The sequence below is a fragment of the Peromyscus californicus genome, unplaced genomic scaffold (genome assembly GCF_007827085.1).
Source record: "Peromyscus californicus insignis strain IS unplaced genomic scaffold, ASM782708v3 Scaffold_11__1_contigs__length_118956290, whole genome shotgun sequence".
Classification (NCBI taxonomy): Eukaryota; Metazoa; Chordata; class Mammalia; order Rodentia; family Cricetidae; genus Peromyscus; species Peromyscus californicus.
The window spans coordinates 83,024,285-83,042,056 of NW_026294402.1; the positions used below are offsets into that span (position 1 = coordinate 83,024,285).

Below are 17,772 nucleotides of genomic sequence, written 5' to 3' on the forward strand. Positions count from 1 at the left end.
TTTGCATTGATTTTAAAGTTGTATTTGTTTGCTTGTTTATTTGTTGTTTGTTGTTTTATTTTTGTTTTTTTCTTTCTTTCTTTCTTTCTTTCTTTCTTTCTTTCTTTCTTTCTTTCTTTCTTTCTTTCTTTCTTTCTTTCTTTCTTTCTTTCTTTCTTTTTACTTTTGGAGACAGGGTCTCACTATGTAGTCCTGACTGTCTTGGAACTCACTATCTAGACCAGGCTGGCCTTAAACTCACAAGAGATCCTCCTGCCTTGGTTGCTGGGATAAAAGATGTGCACCAGGTTGAGACAGGATCTCTCTACATAGGCCTGGCTGTGTAGATTAGTCACACCTCTAACTCACAGAGATTCTCCTGCCTCTGCTTCCCAAGTGCTGGGATTAAAGGTGTGCACTCCCAGGCCTTGCTCGTTTTTAAATTTTAAATATAAATATATACATATTATATACATAAACAAATTAGCCTCAAGTTATTACAATATAAATATTATTAAATGTTAAATTATATTAAATATTATTGAATTATATTAAATATAAATATTACAATACAAATATTGGCAACAATAAAAACATAGGCCACATACATTACCTTTTTTTTTTTTTTTTTTTTTTTTTGGTTTTTCGAGACAGGGTTTCTCTGTGTAGCTTTGCGCCTCTCCTGGAACTCACTTGGTAGCCCAGGCTGGCATCGAACTCACAGAGATTCGCCTGGCTCTGCCTCCCGAGTGCTGGGATTAAAGGTGTGCGCCACCACCGCCCGGCTTGTTTTGTTTTTTGAGACAGGATCTCTCTGCGTAGTTTTGGTGCCTGTCCTGGACTTCGCTCTGTAGACCAGGCAGGCCTCGAACTCACAGAGATCCACCTGGCTCTGGGACTAAAGGCATGTGCCACCGCTTCCTGCCCTTTTTTTTTTTTTTTTTTTTTTTTTTTTTTTGAGACAGGGTTTCTCTGTGTAACAGTCCTGGCTGTCCTGCAATTCACTTTGTAAACCAGGCTGGCTTCCAACTCACTGAGATCTGCCTGCCTCTGCCTCCCGAGTGCTGGGATTAAAGGCATGCGCCACCACCACCTGGCCTACATTACCTATTTTTATAAGAAAGTGTGGTTCCAGGACTGTTGCTGATACCTGACAAATGTAATTACAGCAGTGAGAGAATAAGCACCAAACACTAAAGTCCTCTGGGTCAGTAATAAAAAGTGACATCTGGGGCTGGAGAGACAGCTCAGTGATGGCGCTGGCTGTTCTTCCAGCACATGGCAGCTCACAACTGCTTGTATCTTCAGTTCCAGGGGATATGACACACCTTTTTCTGGGCTCTGCAGGCACGTAAACACAAGGTGCACAGACATATATGCAAGTAAAACACCCATACATATAAATAAAAATAAATCTTTTGATTTTTTCGAGACAGGGTTTCTCTGTGTAGCTTTGCGCCTTTCCTGGAACTCACTCTGTAGCCCAGGCTGGCCTCAAACTCACAGAGATCCTCCTGCCTCTGCCTCCAGAGTGGTGGGATTAAAGGCGTGAGCCACCACAGTGCCCAGCTAAATCTTTTTTAAAAAATAAGATTTGAGTATGTCATACCCCTGTAATCCCAGCAACCGGGGGTATAGAGGCAGGTAGATCTTTGAGTTTGAGGCCAGCCTGTGCTACAGAGTGAGTTCCAGGACAGCAGGAGCCAGAGAAACCCTGTCTCAAAAAACTAAAACAAAACAAACAAACAAAATGGGTACCTCTTGATTCTGGTTTCTGAATTTTATCACAGGTGAAGACTTTCAGTCCGTCATGCATTTCTTTTGGAGCAATGTTAACCTGTGAATTTGGAGGGGAATATACACAAACCATCCTCAACAGCTTCCAGATTTTCTTATTTCTTTTATGTTTGTTTCAGAAAATTTAAATCATACCTAACGAGTGTTCACCTTAAACACACACACACACACACTGAATTTCATTCAACTAGAAAAATATTCCATAGAAGTCATTACCCCGCTCTGTCCATTGACTTTATAGAACACACAGCTGTGACAGTCTCTGTTTTCAAGGAACTCAAGCTTCAGGGCTAGAGAAAGATAAACCAGGAATCCAAACAATAAGCTATGGGCTTCTGTGTAGCATCGTCAGGGAGAGTCTGATTTTACTTAGTTTTCACCAGTACCTTCCTATGGCACACCTAGTGTTCACTCTTACTTGGGATAGTTTCCTAGCAGAATCTTTACTGCCCATCCTGGATCCACCAGCCTGGACCTTAAGATCCATAATTTTAACACTTTTCCTGTGTCCTCAATACCCTTGACAGCCCTTGCTCCGATCCTCCCAGGTGATTTATTCCTAAATTCGATTAAACTGGTTATCTGTTTTCTGCTCCCAAGCTGATAAGCACAGTAGGAGAATAATGAAGAAATATGCAGTTAACCTCATTCAAATATGTAGTTTCCAGCCTCCACTGACATTTTAACACTGTGAGACAAACCTATAACTTGGTCAAGGTCAACTCGGTTTCCCCGAGTTCCACAATGTCTGATGAAAACCCTTATTACACCTGTTAAATTTCTCATCTCATTCTTTCCTGAAGGTTACTTTATTACTTTGCAAATCTGTCATCCAAAAAGTCACCCTTTCCATTTTCTTCCCATGCAGTGCTCTGCATAAAATTCCAAGGTCATTTCAGCCCGCAGAGTGGGGGGGGGGGGGACCCGTGGTTATTTGTGTGGTTCTCATCCCTGGGTTTGTTTTTTTTCTGCTCATTTGGCTTTAGGTCTCCTTCATCATTCCTGATTCCTGTTCCACATGCAGCACCTGAACCTGACAACACAATAATGTCTGGAATTTGAACGAAATGAATCTGAAATGTCCTAATTGTGGAATACCACAGAGCTCAATTTATCTATTCCTTCTCTTTCCCATCATTCCCCTGGTTGTCTTATTTAGCTTGTTGGCTTTGTATGTGATGCAGTGAGTTCTCCTACTTCTGGCTACTTTAGTGACACGGGAGATTCACTTGAGCCCATGAATTTGAAACTAGCATATGGAGCACATGAAGAACATCTGAAAAATAAAACAAAACAAAAATCTCTGGGAGATGTAGCTCAGTAGTGGAGCATTTGACCAGCATGTATAAAATCCTGGATTCGCTCCTGATAGTATCAAAAATAAAATAATCTTGCACCTGTTTTTGTTTGTTTGTTACTCTTTTATTTTATTTTCTCGAGACAGGGTTTCTCTGTGTAGCCCTGGCCCTCCTGGAACTCACTCTGTAGACCAGGCTGGCCTTGAACTCACAGAAATTTCCCCACCAGTCTGGCCTGTGGGCAAGCCTACAGTACATTTTCTTGATTGATGACTGATGTGTGAGGTCTCCCTGGGCAAGTAATTCTTGGTGTTTCAAGAAAAGCAAACTGAGCTGGGCTGTGGTGGCACACGCCTGTAATCCCAGCACTCGGGAGGCAGAGGCAGGTGGATCTCTGTGAGTTCGAGGCCAGCCTGGTCTACAGGGTGAGATCCAGGACAGGCACCAAAGCTACAGAGAAACCCTGTCTCGAAAAACCAAAAAAAAAAAAAGAAAAAAAGAAAAGAAAAGAAAAAAAAGAAAGAAAAGAAAAAAGAAAAGCAAACTGAGCCGGGCAGGAGTGGTGCATACCTTTAATCCCAGCATTTGAGAAGCAGAGGCAGGAGGATCTCTGTGAGTTTGAGGCCAGCCTGGTCTACAGAGCGAGATCCAGGACAGGTACTAAAACTACACAGAGAAACCCTGTCTTGAAAAAACACAAAAAAAAAAGGAGAAAGAAAGAAAGGAAGGAAGGAAGGAAGGAAGTAAGGAAGAAAGAAAGAAAGAAAGAAAGAAAGAAAGAAAGAAAGAAAGAAAGAAAGAAAGAAAGAAAGAAAAAAGGAAGGAAGAAAGAAAGAAAGAGAAAAACAAACTGAGCAAGCTACCGAGCTACGGGAAGCAAGCCAGTAAGCATGGCCCTTACTCTATGGCCCCTGCTTCCTGCCTCCAGGTTCTTACCCTGTCTTGAGTTCCTGTTCTGACTACCTTCTGTTTGGTTGGAATCTTCAGCTCACCCCTGCATGACCTAGAAAGCCCCATTCCTGTCTCTCTAGCTTCAACTGAGTCTCCGAACAAAGAAAAGGCACAAAAGTCCAATTCCGTATTCTTAGTGACTATGGCAATTTCCTCCGGTTGCTGCCAGCACACCAAATCCCCGCCCAACCACTCAGCTTTTGACAATACTTGGGCACAAACCCAGCTTGTGGCAGACACGTCATCACCTCACACCTAAAACCTATAAAGTCTCCTGCTTTAGTTCAGGGTGCAGCTTCTTCGGCCTCAATCTCTGGGACTAGAGAACTCACCTGGGAGTTGCTTTGCTCAAATAAACCTTCAGCTTGATCTGGCTTACTTCAATTATTGGGGAAGTGGGGCAGAAAACCTATTACCTTCAATAGTGGACTACGCTGTGGAACTGTAAGAAGAAATAAACCCTCTCTTCCCTGAGTTGCTTTTGATTGTGGTGTTTATCACAGCAGTAGAAACCTTAACTAAGACAATCAGGGTGATTAGTGGAACTGTCACCTCAGAAAAATCATCATTTCTTTGTGCTGGTAACATTCAAAATCTATTACTATTCTGAAACAGCCGGTTAATTGATGTCAACTACGGTTATCCCACTGTGCTATACAGAGCATTAGAAGTTATTGGATTTAGCTCAGTGGTAGAGCGCTTGCCTAGCAAGCACAAGGCCCTGGGTTTGGTCCTCAGCTCAAAAAAAAAAGAAGTTATTCCTCCCACTCCCTGCACCACGTTAGACATCCTTTTGCTATTTCTCCCTTTTGTTATCCTTTTTGGGCTTTAGTAACTACTAGGTCTCAGGCAGTCCATATGTCTGGAATCGAGCTCAAGCTGGACTATAAAAGGATTTCTTGCAGTTAGATAAAAGCCAGCATTCCTCAGGAACTCGTGAAACAGGTCACTAAAGAGGAGTCATTTCTCTTACCTCTGGCAGAAGGGACTATGGCTCTTTATTGACATGTACCTGTGGTAGCGTATCAAATCCCATGTTGGCCTTTAGGCTCCTACAGTCCCTGTTCACAAGTACCTGTTACACACTTCAAAGCCCTTCTCACCTCCCCAGACTTCCCTCCTCCCAGATATCCATTTTTTTAAATCTGTATATAAAGGCAATACCCCCATCTCTTGCTATCTCCACTACCTCCCCTTCTCTAGCCCTGGCCATGTCCCCAGTTTACTTCTTTTTTTCTCTGTTCTAGACTCTTCCAGATGACTCTGGGTATTTTCTCTTTCTTATAATGAATAATATAATAAATTTTCTATGATAAAATCCTTTCCCTTAATTGAGTGGCCATTTCAGCAGTTTCTTTACTGAGCCCCCATGCATAAAGCAACTGTTACTATACTCCCAATTTCCATGAAGGTTCCCCATGTGAATGAAACCCAGGGACTTGACATTTAACTCAGAGGTGGAGCATGTACCTACCACATACAAAGCATTGGGTTAGTTCACTATTTACAAAATGAAAAAAAAAAAAAAACAAAAAAACAAAAAACAAAAAACAAAAACTAAACAACAGCCGGGCGGTGGTGGCGCACGCCTTTAATCCCAGCACTCGGGAGGCAGAGGCCGGCGGATCTCTGTGAGTTCGAGGCCAGCCTGAGCTACCAAGTGAGTTCCAGGAAAGGCGCAAAGCTACACAGAGAAACCCTGTCTCGAAAAACCAAAAAAAAAAAAAAAAAAAAAAAAAAAAAAAAAACTAAACAACAGGACAGTACTTGTCAGAGACTAACTGGCTCTTTTCACTTAATACACTGATCCAGTGCCATCATGCATGTTCTACCAAATGTAAGAATTTCAAACGTTTTTGTTTTTTTGAGGCAGGGTTTCATTTAGCTTAGGCTAGCCTTAAATTCATTGTGAAGTTCAGCAAGGGGATGACCTTGAGCTCCCTATCCTCTTGCCTCTATCTTACAAGTTCTAGGATTAAAGGCATGAACATTTTGACATTTATAACTATTTATTTTTATTTTTATTTTTTGGTTTTTCCAGACAGGGTTTCTCTGTGTAGCTTTTGGAGCTTATCCTGGATCTCACTCTGTAGACCAGGCTGGCCTCGAACTCACAGAGATTCACCTGGTTCTGCCTCTCAAGTGCTGGGATCAAAGGTGTGTGCCACCATTGCCTGGTGCAAATTTTATTTTTATTGTTCATGAAAGTATGATGAATACATGAGTATAGGCATGAATATAGAGGTCAGAGGACAACTTTCAGGAGTTGTTCTCTCTATGGTATCTGAGGCCCAAATTCAGGTGGTCATGTTCATGTGGCAAGTGCCTTTACTAGTTTCCATTTCAAGAAATTAGAGCTGGGTGATGATGGCTCATGCCTTTAATCCCAGCACTCAGGAGACAGAGGCAGATGGATCTCTGTGAGTTTGAGGCCAGCCTGGTCTACAGAGTGAGTTCCAGGACAGTCAGAGCTACACAGAGAAACCCTGTCTCGAAAAATCAAAAAAGAAAAAAAAAAAAAAAGACATGTCAGGGTTTGCTACTGAGTTAGAGTTTCTTATATATTCTGTATATTGTCAGATGTACAATTAACAAATATATTTTCCCAGTTGTAAGGGGTTTCCCCTCCCTTTTTTTTGTGGTATTGAGGATTCAAGGCTGGACTTTACACATACTAGATGGGCTCACTACCTCTCAGCTTTATCCTCAGACCTCTTCTTTCTCTCTCCCCTTCTACCCTCCTTTCCTCCTTAATATGTAAAAAAAAAAAAAGTTCTGTTCTTCTCTTTCATTACATCTAGTGTGTGTGTGTGTGTGTGTGTGTGTGTGTGTGTGTGTGTGTGTGTGTGTGTTGAGGTGTGCCATGTCATGCATGTGGAGGTCAGAGGAGAAGCTGGTTTCCCCGGCTTGACAGCAAGTGTCTCTTATTGGCTGAACTGTTCCTACTTTGAGGCAGGTGCTCACTAAGCTATCCAGTCTGTGCTTCCAGTTTGTTCTATTCTTTTTAAGATTTTGTTTGTATGTGTATATGTGTCTGTGTACTTGAATACCTGTGTGAATCCAAGTATCCACATAAGTCAGAGGTGTGGGATCCCTCCTTGGAGCTGGAGGTACATGTGGTTGTGACTCACCTGACAACAGGTACTGGGATTTCAACTCGAGCCCTCTGGAACACTCTCCCAAGCACCGAGTCGTCTCCCCAGCCCCAGCCCTTCAGTTTGTGATCAGCCTCTCAGCATACTGTCACTGTGCCCAGGTCTAAGCATTCTCTTCACTCGCTCTGTCCATTGCTATGCAGCCTTTTTAGTTCTGTGAGTAGCTTCCTATTCCCAAGTCTTGCACTTAAGCCTTTGATTCATTTTGAGTTTTTATCATTCAACCTGAAATACAGGGATCTTCCTCCCCAACCCCTTCTTACATGCTTTGTACGTGATAGGCACATGCTTCACCACTGTTAAATGTCAAGTCCCTGTGTCTCGTTTACATGGGGAACCTAAAAAGCTTATTTCATGGAAATTGGGAGTATAGTAATAGTTACTGTATGCATGGGGGCTCAGTAAAGGTGCTTATTTTCATCAACATATATTCCTGCTGCCTTTGGTGAAAATCAGTTAACTATAAATATGCAGAGTTATTTCTGGGCTTTTTATTCTGTCCCATTGGTCTATGTGTCTGTTTCATGCCAGTACTATGCCATTTGGTTGATAGCTTTGAAGCATACTTTCAAGTCAGGTATTTTAATGCATCCAGCCTTGTTTTTGCTAATGATGTCCGATTACCCAAGGTCTCTTATGGTTCCTCACAAATTTAGGAGTGTTTTTCTAGTTCTGTAAAAAATATCATTGGGCCGGGCGGTGGTGGCGCACACCTTTAATCCCAGCACTCGGGAGGCAGAGCCAGGCAGATCTCTGTGAGTTTGAGGTCAGCCTGGGCTACCAAGTGAGTTCCAGGAGAGGCGCAAAGCTACACAGAGAAACCCTGTCTCGAAAAACCAAAAAAAAAAAAAAAAAAAAAAAAAAAAATATATATATATATATATATATATATATATATATATATATATATATATATCATTGGTATCTTGGCAAGAATTTCATTTTGTTTGTTTTTGTCGTTCAAGACAGGGTTTCTGTATATACCTCTGGCTGTCCTTGAACTAAGAGGTCTGCCTTCCTCTGCCTCCTGAGTGCCGGGATCAAAGGGGTGTGCCACCACTACCTGGTAAGCATGTACATTTTAACAATGTTGATTGTTCTTTTCTTTTCCTTTTTAAATTTTATTTTTTATGTGCATTGGTGTTTTGCCTGCATATATGTCTGTATGAAGATGCCAGATGCCCTGGAACTGGAGTTACAAACAGTTGTGAGCTGCCACGTGCATGCTAAGAACTGAACCCAGGTCCTCTGGGAGAGCAGCCAGTGCTCTTAATCCCTGAGCCATCTCATCAGCCCCTCTCTTTCTTTTTAAAAAATTAATTTTTTTTGTTTTTGAGACAGGATCTCACTATGTAGCTCTTGCTGTCCTGGGACTCTGTAGACCAGGCTGGCCTCAATCTAACAAAGACCTACCTGCCTTTCTAGTGCTGGGATTACACACATGTGCCACCACGCCTGGCTTAACTCTGTATTAAATAACAGTTGTGAAACTGCAAATTCTTTTTTTGTTCTCAATTGTTAAGGAAACATTTGTTCCTTTCCTTATTCAGGACAACACTGTTACAGATGGTGTTTCTTGAGTAGTTTATTCCTTTTTTTTTTGGTCAGATAGGGTTTCTCTGTGTAGCCTTGGCTGTTCTTGAACTCAGATCCATCTGCCTTCCCAGTGCTGGGATTAATGGCATGTGCTACCACTGCCCAGCAACGTATTCCTCATTTTTGTAATATTTTTTCATGAAGTGATGCTGAGTTTTTCCAGTACTTTTTCTTCTGTACCTATTGAGATAATCAGTGTTTACCCTTCATTCTGTTGATGTGATCTATTTCAAATTTTGTCTCATGTACTAAGTCATCCTTATACCACGAGGCAACACCTTATTTCCTTATAATCTTATGCATTCTATAGGTTCAGGGAAAATCCTCTAGTGATTAGAGATAGTCCCTAAACAGTCTTTCTTTTTGTATTTTGTTTATTTGTGTGTGCACATGCACCAATGCTGAATGCCGTGGTTTGAATTTGAGGATCAGAGGGCAAGTAGGGTTGGGGGAGTGGGTTCTCAGGATCAAGTTCAGGTCATCAGGTTTGGTGGCAAGTGCTTTTTCCTGTTGAGCTGTCTTGCCAGACCCTGAAGGTATAGTCTTAATGTGAAGATTTTCAAATAATTACTGAAAACATTTTTAGGGGGGTTGGGGATTTAGCTCAGTGGTAGAGCGCTTGCCTAGCAAGTGCAAGGCCCTGGGATCGGTCCTCAGCTCTGAAAAAAAAAAAAGACAAAACAAAAAACAGAAACATTTTTAGGGAAAAGTTTATTTTAGTTAATGGCTTCTGTATTGCTGTGATAAAACACCATGACAAACTTGGAGAGGAAAGGGTTTCAGTTTACAATTCTCAGGCCATACTCAGTCACTGAGGGAAGTCAGGGCAGAACTCAAAGCAGAAACTGAATTGTTCCTTTGTTTTGAGACAGGATTTCTCTGTGCAGATCTGATTGTCCTGGAACTTGATCTGTGGACCAGGCGGGCCTTGAACTCAGAGATCCTGCTTGTCTCTGGACCACTGGGATGAAATGCTTGGCAACAACCACCGCCCAGCTCAGCTTGTTTTCTTATACTATCCAGCCCCTCCCACCATTGGTGGTACTGTTCCAGTGAGCTGGACCCTCCTATGTCAACCATCAAGAAAATGCTCCATAGACTTACATTCAGGCCAATCCTAAGGGGACATTTTCTCAGGTAAGATTCCCTCTAGAGGGGCTGTAGAGATGGCTCAGTGGTTAAGCGCACTGGCTGTTCTTGCAGAGGACCCAGGTTCAATTCCCAGCACCCACAGGGCAGCTCACAACTGTCTGTAACTCCAGCCCCAGGAGATCTGACACCCTCACACCAATGTACATGAAAAAAAAAAAAGATTCCCTCTAGAACCAGCATGCTTATAAAATCCCAATACTTAAAAACTGGAGTTAGGTTTGAGACCAACTTGGGTTGCACAATGAGACTGTCTTTAAAAAAAAAGATTGGGGATTGGGGATTTAGTTCAGTGGCCCTGGGTTCCGTCCTCAGCTCAAAAAAAAAAAAAAAAAAACCAAAACAAAACCCCAGGTAAGGGCTCTAATCCCCACTGGGCAATTGGAGAAAAAAATGTCATGAAAACAGCCAGAAGCTGATATACTGCAAGCAGCAAGCTCTTAAGGCCTTAGTCAGTTCAGAGGACACTTGACTGGAAACCAAATGCTGTGCAGATTATGTTTCTGGCAATAGAACTAATTTTAGAAAGCACCAAATGGTAATTTGTACTTGCTGTATTTTAAGATTACCTGGAAGCCTGACACAAGGCAGGGCAGCTGAATTCCAGCTGGCTAGTTACTGAGGCCAGGTATGTCAATTCTGCTCTCAGCCTGCAAAACCAGTCTGAGACAAGCAAACACACTTCATGCTATTGTAGTGAGGTCCCGTTCAAGTTTTTGTTCTCTTTTAGACTTGAGTCTCTAGTGAGCTCTCGGGTAGTTCCTTAACAACCCTAGGCCCCTGATAATGACTAGTTTTAGCCTTTTACTAACAAAAAGAATTACTCAGTCAACATCCATAAAGTAGAAGGCTAGTCTTTCATGCTTAGTGAAAAAAAATGCCATCCAATGTGTATCAAAAGGTTTGAGTTAGTAAGTTTGATGAAAAGTAATTTTAACTATAAAATGTAGAGCTTTCAAATTTAGTTCCACTAAAATGATGCCTTTTCGGACTTGTTTCTTGTTCAGGTATAAATTCTTTAGTCACTGATCTAGTCCATTCCTTTCATCCAACTCATGCCAACATCCCCACCAATTTATCACAAGCAGGTTCTAAACCATACTTTATGCATGCATGGTGTTCCTTAGGCCTAATTGTATTTTACCTATTCTTGAATTAGTTTTGACTCAGTTTGATCCTGTGATAGAAAAAAAATTCTCCTGCTGTGCATGGTGGCACATGCCTGTAATTCCTACACTTGAGAAGCAGGATTGCCATAAATTCAAGGCCAGCTTGGTTTGAGTGAGTTCCAAGCTAGCCAGGTCTACATAGTGAGGCCCTCTTCCAAACTGATCAATCAATATTTCTTTTCTATTCTATAAGATTGCCTTTTTTTTTTTAAGACAGGGTTTTTCTGTGTACCCTTGGCTGTTCTGGAACTCCCTCTGTAGACAAGTCTGGCCTAGAACTCAAGAGATCCGACCGCTTCGGCCTCTGTTGGGATTAAAAGCCATGTGGAACCACCACCTTTCCTCCTGGATTGCTTTTGATTTTTCTTGGCATCTTGTACCACTGTTGACAAAGGGAATGGAGAAATTGTTTATCTTTGAGCTCCTTGGCAGACTAATACTCTGTAATACATAAAGAGCATGCACAGTAATTCAGATCAGCTGAATATGCTATATTAAAAGACCCATTAGAAGACAAGGAAATAACCAGAAGGAACTGCAGAACGAGGTCAGAGGGCTTCAAAACAAACCATTTCACAACCTTGCCTTGCTCTTAACTGTTGGCCAGCTTGGCTAAAGTGCAATGTGCCTTAAATTTCTTAAGTCCCTATCCCCTGACATGGTTTTTCTGGACAGCCCTGGCTGTCCTGGAGCTCTGTAGACAGGCTGGCTTTGGAACTCAAAGAGATCCACCTGCCTCTGCTGTGATTAAAGGCATGTGCCACACCAGTTTTATATATATATATATATATATATATATATAATTTACTGTACAATACTATTAAGTATCTGACCCGGTTATGGACCTGAGATCTTATCGATTAATGAAACATTAAATTATTTTAGGACCTCAAAAGATGACAGCTTTTAAAGCCTATTAGATAAAGATTCAAGCAGAGAAAGAAAAAAACTAGGGAACAAGAATTCAAATATTATTCACCCCACTTCACATACAATGTTATTCACCACTCATCATTTGTAAAGTGCAACCTCGAGGGTCTCACTGTTGTCTGAGTTAGCACCAAACTGGGTTCAAGTGATCTTCCTGCCTTAGACACCTGAGATGCATCTCCATTTTGTACTTTATGTGGAAATTCAGTAACTTACTCTTGAATAGCCAATGAAGGATGAAATCAATAGGGAAATTAAAAATATCTCAAATTAAAAAAAAATGGAGACACAACATGTAACCTGTATGATACAGCAAAAGCAGTGCTAGACAGGGAAATTTACAGCAATCAACATGCCTTTAGTCCCAGCACTCAGGAGGCAGAGGCAGGGGGATCCAAGTTAGAGGGCAGCCTGGTTCTACATACAGTTCCACAGCCAGGACTACATAGAAACCATCTCAAAACAAATCCAAGGCAAAAAAGCCAATAGAGTATCAAATGAAAAACTTTTTAAAAGTACTAAAGAAAAACAAGCCAGTTAGTGGAAGATATAAATATCAGCAGAAATAAAAACATTTAAAAAAAAAATAGGGGTTAGGGATTTAGCTCAGTGGCAGAGTGCTTGCCTATCAAGCACAAGGCCCTGGGTTTGGTCTTCAGCTCCCGGGGGTGGGTGGGGGAAGACAACAAAAGAAAGTGAGTCATATAATACACCAACATTGGACATTGAGGAAACCTTAGGATGTCTTTGGACAACATAAGATCCCCCCTTTCACCAGTTTAATTCAGTACTGCATGTCTTACAGCAACCAGGTAAGAGGGAACCTAAATTAATAAAGTTGCCATTGTCAGCAGCTCTTATGATACCAAAAGGCTACTCCAAAGTTGCTATTCAGTGAGTTCTGTAGAGGTCTATAGGATGAAAATTTACCTATTAACATTGCTGTATTTTAGTAGAAATAAGAAAATGCATGTAACCAGAAGCATCCCTGATTGTCAGAGCTAAAGTATCAAAGCTGGGAACTGACTCAAAAACATGCTTCAACTACATCCAAACAGCATGGTGCTGGCTTGAGGCACACAGGCCAATGGGACAGAAGACCTCATAAAGAAATGAGTACCCACAGCCATTTCATTTTCCAACAAAGGCAGCAAGAAATTTGAAGTCCAATGGTTACCAGGAAACTTGGGTGTCTATAGGGGAGGGGAAAGAATAGATTCTGCTCATTAGTAAAAAAATTCTAGGACACTGGGCTGGGGAAAAAGCTATCTTGGATTAAACCCTTCAAAGCAGGAGCCAATCAAATGTTATTCTATCCAACTAAAAATCGAGATCACACTAGAACATTTACCTAAAACTAGGCACAATGACACTACTTTGCAAAGGCAACTTTGGGAGACTATTTTAAAATCTGAGGTAGAGGCAGCTGGATCTGAGCTGAGGCCAGCTGTCTATATTACGAACACCAGGACAGTGGTAGAGACCCTGTCTCAAAAAACCCACAAGTTCAACCCTTGGCACTTACTACATAAGGAAAACTGGAGTTAGTTAAGTTAGAAAGGCAAGGTGGGCACTACAGGCCACCCTTAACCTCAGCACTTGAGAGGCAGGTGGATGTGCTCAAGCCCAGCCTGGTCTGTAGGGAAACCATTTCCAAAGACCAAAAAAAGAGGACAAAACACTATCAATGTGTGGTGTAACTTGTTAATGTCAGAGGGAAACCTGATAAGGTGCACCTGTGAGGACAGCCCACCAACCTTAAGACTCAATTACCATGCAAATAGAAACACAAAGGGCAGTCAGGTTATCTGTTGGTGCAACCAAACCGTTTATTGCAGCATTCACAGTAAGCCCTGCTGGATAAGGAAATGTAGCTTGTAACAAATTTTATAGTCACAAAATTGCTGAATTCTGTGCACTAGACAGATTGTCATAATCCTACTAGATTCTCATGAATCACTGCAAACTTCCACACAGCTTTAATTCCATCCACATCTTAAATCCATAAAATTAAACTTATTACAAGGAATTCAACAACCCTTTTTAAGAAGCCGTGATCTCATGTTCTATCCATTAATAAAAATTAGTATCATAGTTGGCCTTATTGGTACAAAATTCCCAGCACTTGGGAGGCAAGATGGTTGAGTTCAAGGTCAGGGCTATGTAAAGACCTCATCTCAAAACCCTCTAGTCAATACTGTATATTTTCTTCTTTTGTCTGCCTTTTCTGGATGTTCACAACATCCAATTCTTATACGCCAGCAAAGCCTTGTGCCACTGTCCCTAGAAAAAGAAACACAGGGATTACAACACCACCAACACTAAAACTTAACACAACAGTGCCTTTGTAATGGTCTATCTCAGAAGCCAGATCCGTAATTTTAGTTTTTCAACAGGAGTTCAGGTTCGGGATAGGATCATCATAGACTAGACCAAAGACACTATGTTCAACAAAACGAAAACAAAAAAGCCACTCACACTCATTCTCCCAGTAGCTCTAGGAACTTTACAGGCAGCTGGCATCTCTATGCGTTGGCAGTCACTGCTGGGGAAAAAAAAGTACCATGACATACTAAGTACATTAATTACATAAAAAGTGCTATGCAGCTAGATTACTTCATTCTTACACATTATAGTCGTTCTCCAGGTAACCATCTTTGAGATATAATTCATGATTGATTAGACTAATGTCTTAATAGCATAGCCACTCAAAATTAGAAAGGCAAGCATAGGAGAAGGCATATGGCTTAAGTCACATGACTACAAAATGGAGTAGCTGGTCAGCATTGTTTCAGAATTAAAATTATGGAAGCTGTTGGCGCACGTTTTTATTTTACACTATGTTCTGTATGGGATAAAAATTAAAAATCTAGGCTCGATACACACCTTTTGAAATGAGAAAGAGTCAGGTCTTTAGCAAGTTACTTTCTGTTATGAATTCCCTCGGATGGTTTGGGCCTCTCTTTTCCATCTAATGAAAAGAAGCAAAATTTTAAGCACCACACCACTTCCTATTGCCAAGGCAACAGTCTGCCCCTTCAATTAAAAAACTAAGCTGCATCACCCTTACCTGGGCATCTCTTTGCAACTGCTTTGAAGACCCAGAAAATGACGGCGTCATTGTTCCTGTGAAAGGATTGTGTAATCAGCCGACTCTGGACGATACCAGTACCTTCCGAACAGCACATAACTCATAAAACCTTCCTCCACAAATCCCGATGTGTCCGAACCCACCCATGCTGGGGTTGAGGAACCAGACCCCAGCGGCCATTAAGCTAGGCCGCCCAGCTACACGCTCTGGGCCTACGCTTTAATCCTGCAGTCTCCCATTGCAAATGCGCATTTCCCCGAATAAGTTGGCAACAGCAAGCTAACCTCAAGCCTCCGAGGCTGTCCCACAAAACCGAAGCCTCCAATTTCTCCCTGCGCCATCCTATTCCGCTTGGTCATCCACCCACACAGCTCACTCACCTACAGAGGAAGACAAAGCCTTCGGTTCCCGACGTAAAAGAACGAGCCGCGCCGCCCGCGGCTCCCTTTATAGCCTCCGCGGCGTGAGACCGAGGCTGCCCCTCCCTCTCGCACCCGATTGGCCGCGACGCCGTGCGGGGGCGTGGCCTTTCCCTGAGGCCCCGCGTGGGAGCGCGCGCGCGCCGTGGCTCTTTTCTTCCGGGCCATGCTGGGGCGTGGTGCGCGCCGCCCGCGTGCCGCGTGCTCGTTCATTTCTGCGCGCATTCCCGCCGGCACGCTGCCACCCGTCTCTTCCGAGTCTGTCGGGCCGCTCAGCTCTACGTGGCGTGGGAGTGGCGCCAGAATTCAAACGAACAGCCGCAGTTGGAGGCGAGGTCACCGCCTGCTTCGAGCCAAGTCGGCTAGCACGGTCGGCGGCGGGGAGCGGCCTTGACTTGGCCGCGCAGGCGGCCTTTGCGCGCGGCCGCTGGAGGAGCCTGGCCGGTCCGGTGGCCGCTGCTGCGCTTGGTACCCAGCGGCGACGCCGAACGGACCCTTGGCGTACAGATCTACGCGGGTGAAAACCGGAAAGCCCTGCGTTTATCCTTCGTGCCCCCTGCCGGTACCGCAGGTCTGCAGAAGGCCACGCTGTCGCGTGCACGCCACCCAAAAGCCTGCTTAGGCACTTAGCCCGGTCCGGCCTCCCCCACCCCCACCCCTACCCCCACCCCCGTTACCAGCCACTAGTGACAGTTATTCTGTGGCAATCCTGAGAAGTTAAGCACTCCATTTCACAGAGGAGGAAACTGGTCAAAAGCCGTCAGTTGGCCTAAGGTCACACAGCTATCCTTTGCTATTTTTAAGTGTCTTCCTACTAAATTATAAATTTAAAAAGGAAAGAGAATAATTCAAACGTCAAACTTTAAGATTCCAAAATAATGCTTCAGTAATTGGCATGTATGAGTGAATTATGGGTGCACATGCTACATTTGAAGTTTTCAGCATTTGGAAACTCGGGTCTTTGTAGCATTTTTCACTAATTAAAATCATGTGTGCATTTGTCATTAGTTCCTGTTACAGTGTGTGAGGAGCACCTCTGGTTTTGTGCATTTTTATTTGGCTTAAAGCAGAGCCTATGGTGAAGTTGGTGTCAGTAATTGTTAAATGAGTGAATATGTGTGGTGGCTTTCAGAAAACTTGAATGATTGGACTCCAGCAAAAGGTAATAGTAAAGATGAAATTTCTCCTCGGCGACAAAATAATTACTAGTTTTATGTGTCCCCCCCCCCTCAATAATGTACATCGTAAACTTACGTATTCCTCACATTGCTTTTAAAACACCTGCGGTATGTAAGGATATAGACAAGTAAATGTCCTCACGTCTCTGGCACTCTTCTCCCCAGTACTACTCCCAAGTAGTAACCACTATTAGCAATATTTTTGGAATTTCTTTTTTCTTTTCTTTTTTTTTTTTTTTTTTTGGTTTTCGAGGCAGGGTTTCTCTGTAGCTTTGCGCCTTTCCTGGGACTCACTTGGTAGCCCAGGCTGGCCTCGAACTCGCAGAGATCCGCCTGCCTCTGCCTCCCGAGTGCTGGGATTAAAGGCGTGCGCCACCACCGCCCGGCTCTTTTCTTTTTTTTCAAGACAGGGTTTCTCTGTGTAGGTTTGCGCCTTTCCTGGAACCCACTCTGGAACCCACTCTGGAACCCACTCTGTAGTCCAGGCTGGCCTCGAACTCACAGAGATCCGCCTGCCTCTGCCTCCCGAGTGCTGCGATTTAAGGCATGCGACACCACCACCCCGGCTGAACAAACAGCTTAAGAATTAGTGTAACGAGGGCTGTCAGGATGGCTTGGTGAATAAAAGTCTTATCAGGAAAGCCTGGTGATTTCAGTTTGATCCCTGAAACCCAGGTAGACGTGGAAGGTGAGAACAAACTCCAAAAAGTTGTCCTCTGACTACCGTACATACATTGTGGCACGAATGCCCACCCACCCACCCACCCACACATGCAATAGTAATGATAATACATGTAATTAATAATTAATTAGATAATTAATGCAATCATTTGGATAAGATATTGTGAGGGCCATCACAATCATGTTAGCCATAGAAAGAAGGAAACCGATTTGCATATGTTAAGAACTTGTTATAGCATCTTGTGTTAGCTTCAAGTTAAGTGCCTTGTGTCTGGACTACATTTCCAGCCTGTGGTGTTAGTTTTGTGTTTTTAAATATGTGTGCTCAGATGTGTACATGGACGTGGAGGCCTTAGGTGTTATCCCCATAAACACCACC

General features: G+C 42.8%; 1 long non-coding RNA gene and 1 other non-coding gene across 3 annotated transcripts; both read right to left on the bottom strand.

The window, feature by feature from the left end:
• Window positions 1-13,828: 13,828 nt before the first annotated feature.
• Window positions 13,829-15,566, bottom strand: LOC128096556 (uncharacterized). Of its 2 annotated transcripts, none has more exons than XR_008213673.1 (5): window positions 15,496-15,566; window positions 15,095-15,150; window positions 14,911-14,995; window positions 14,503-14,569; window positions 13,829-14,307 (listed from the first exon to the last, which is right to left on the bottom strand). It is a non-coding gene; the product is annotated as an uncharacterized LOC128096556 (long non-coding RNA). The 2 variants fall into 2 exon arrangements; XR_008213672.1 differs by having other exon boundaries at window positions 15,400-15,513.
• On the bottom strand, window positions 14,382-14,453 carry LOC128105767 (small nucleolar RNA SNORD50). The gene has a single exon (XR_008216488.1). It is a non-coding gene; the product is annotated as a small nucleolar RNA SNORD50 (small nucleolar RNA).
• Window positions 15,567-17,772: the final 2,206 nt, after the last annotated feature.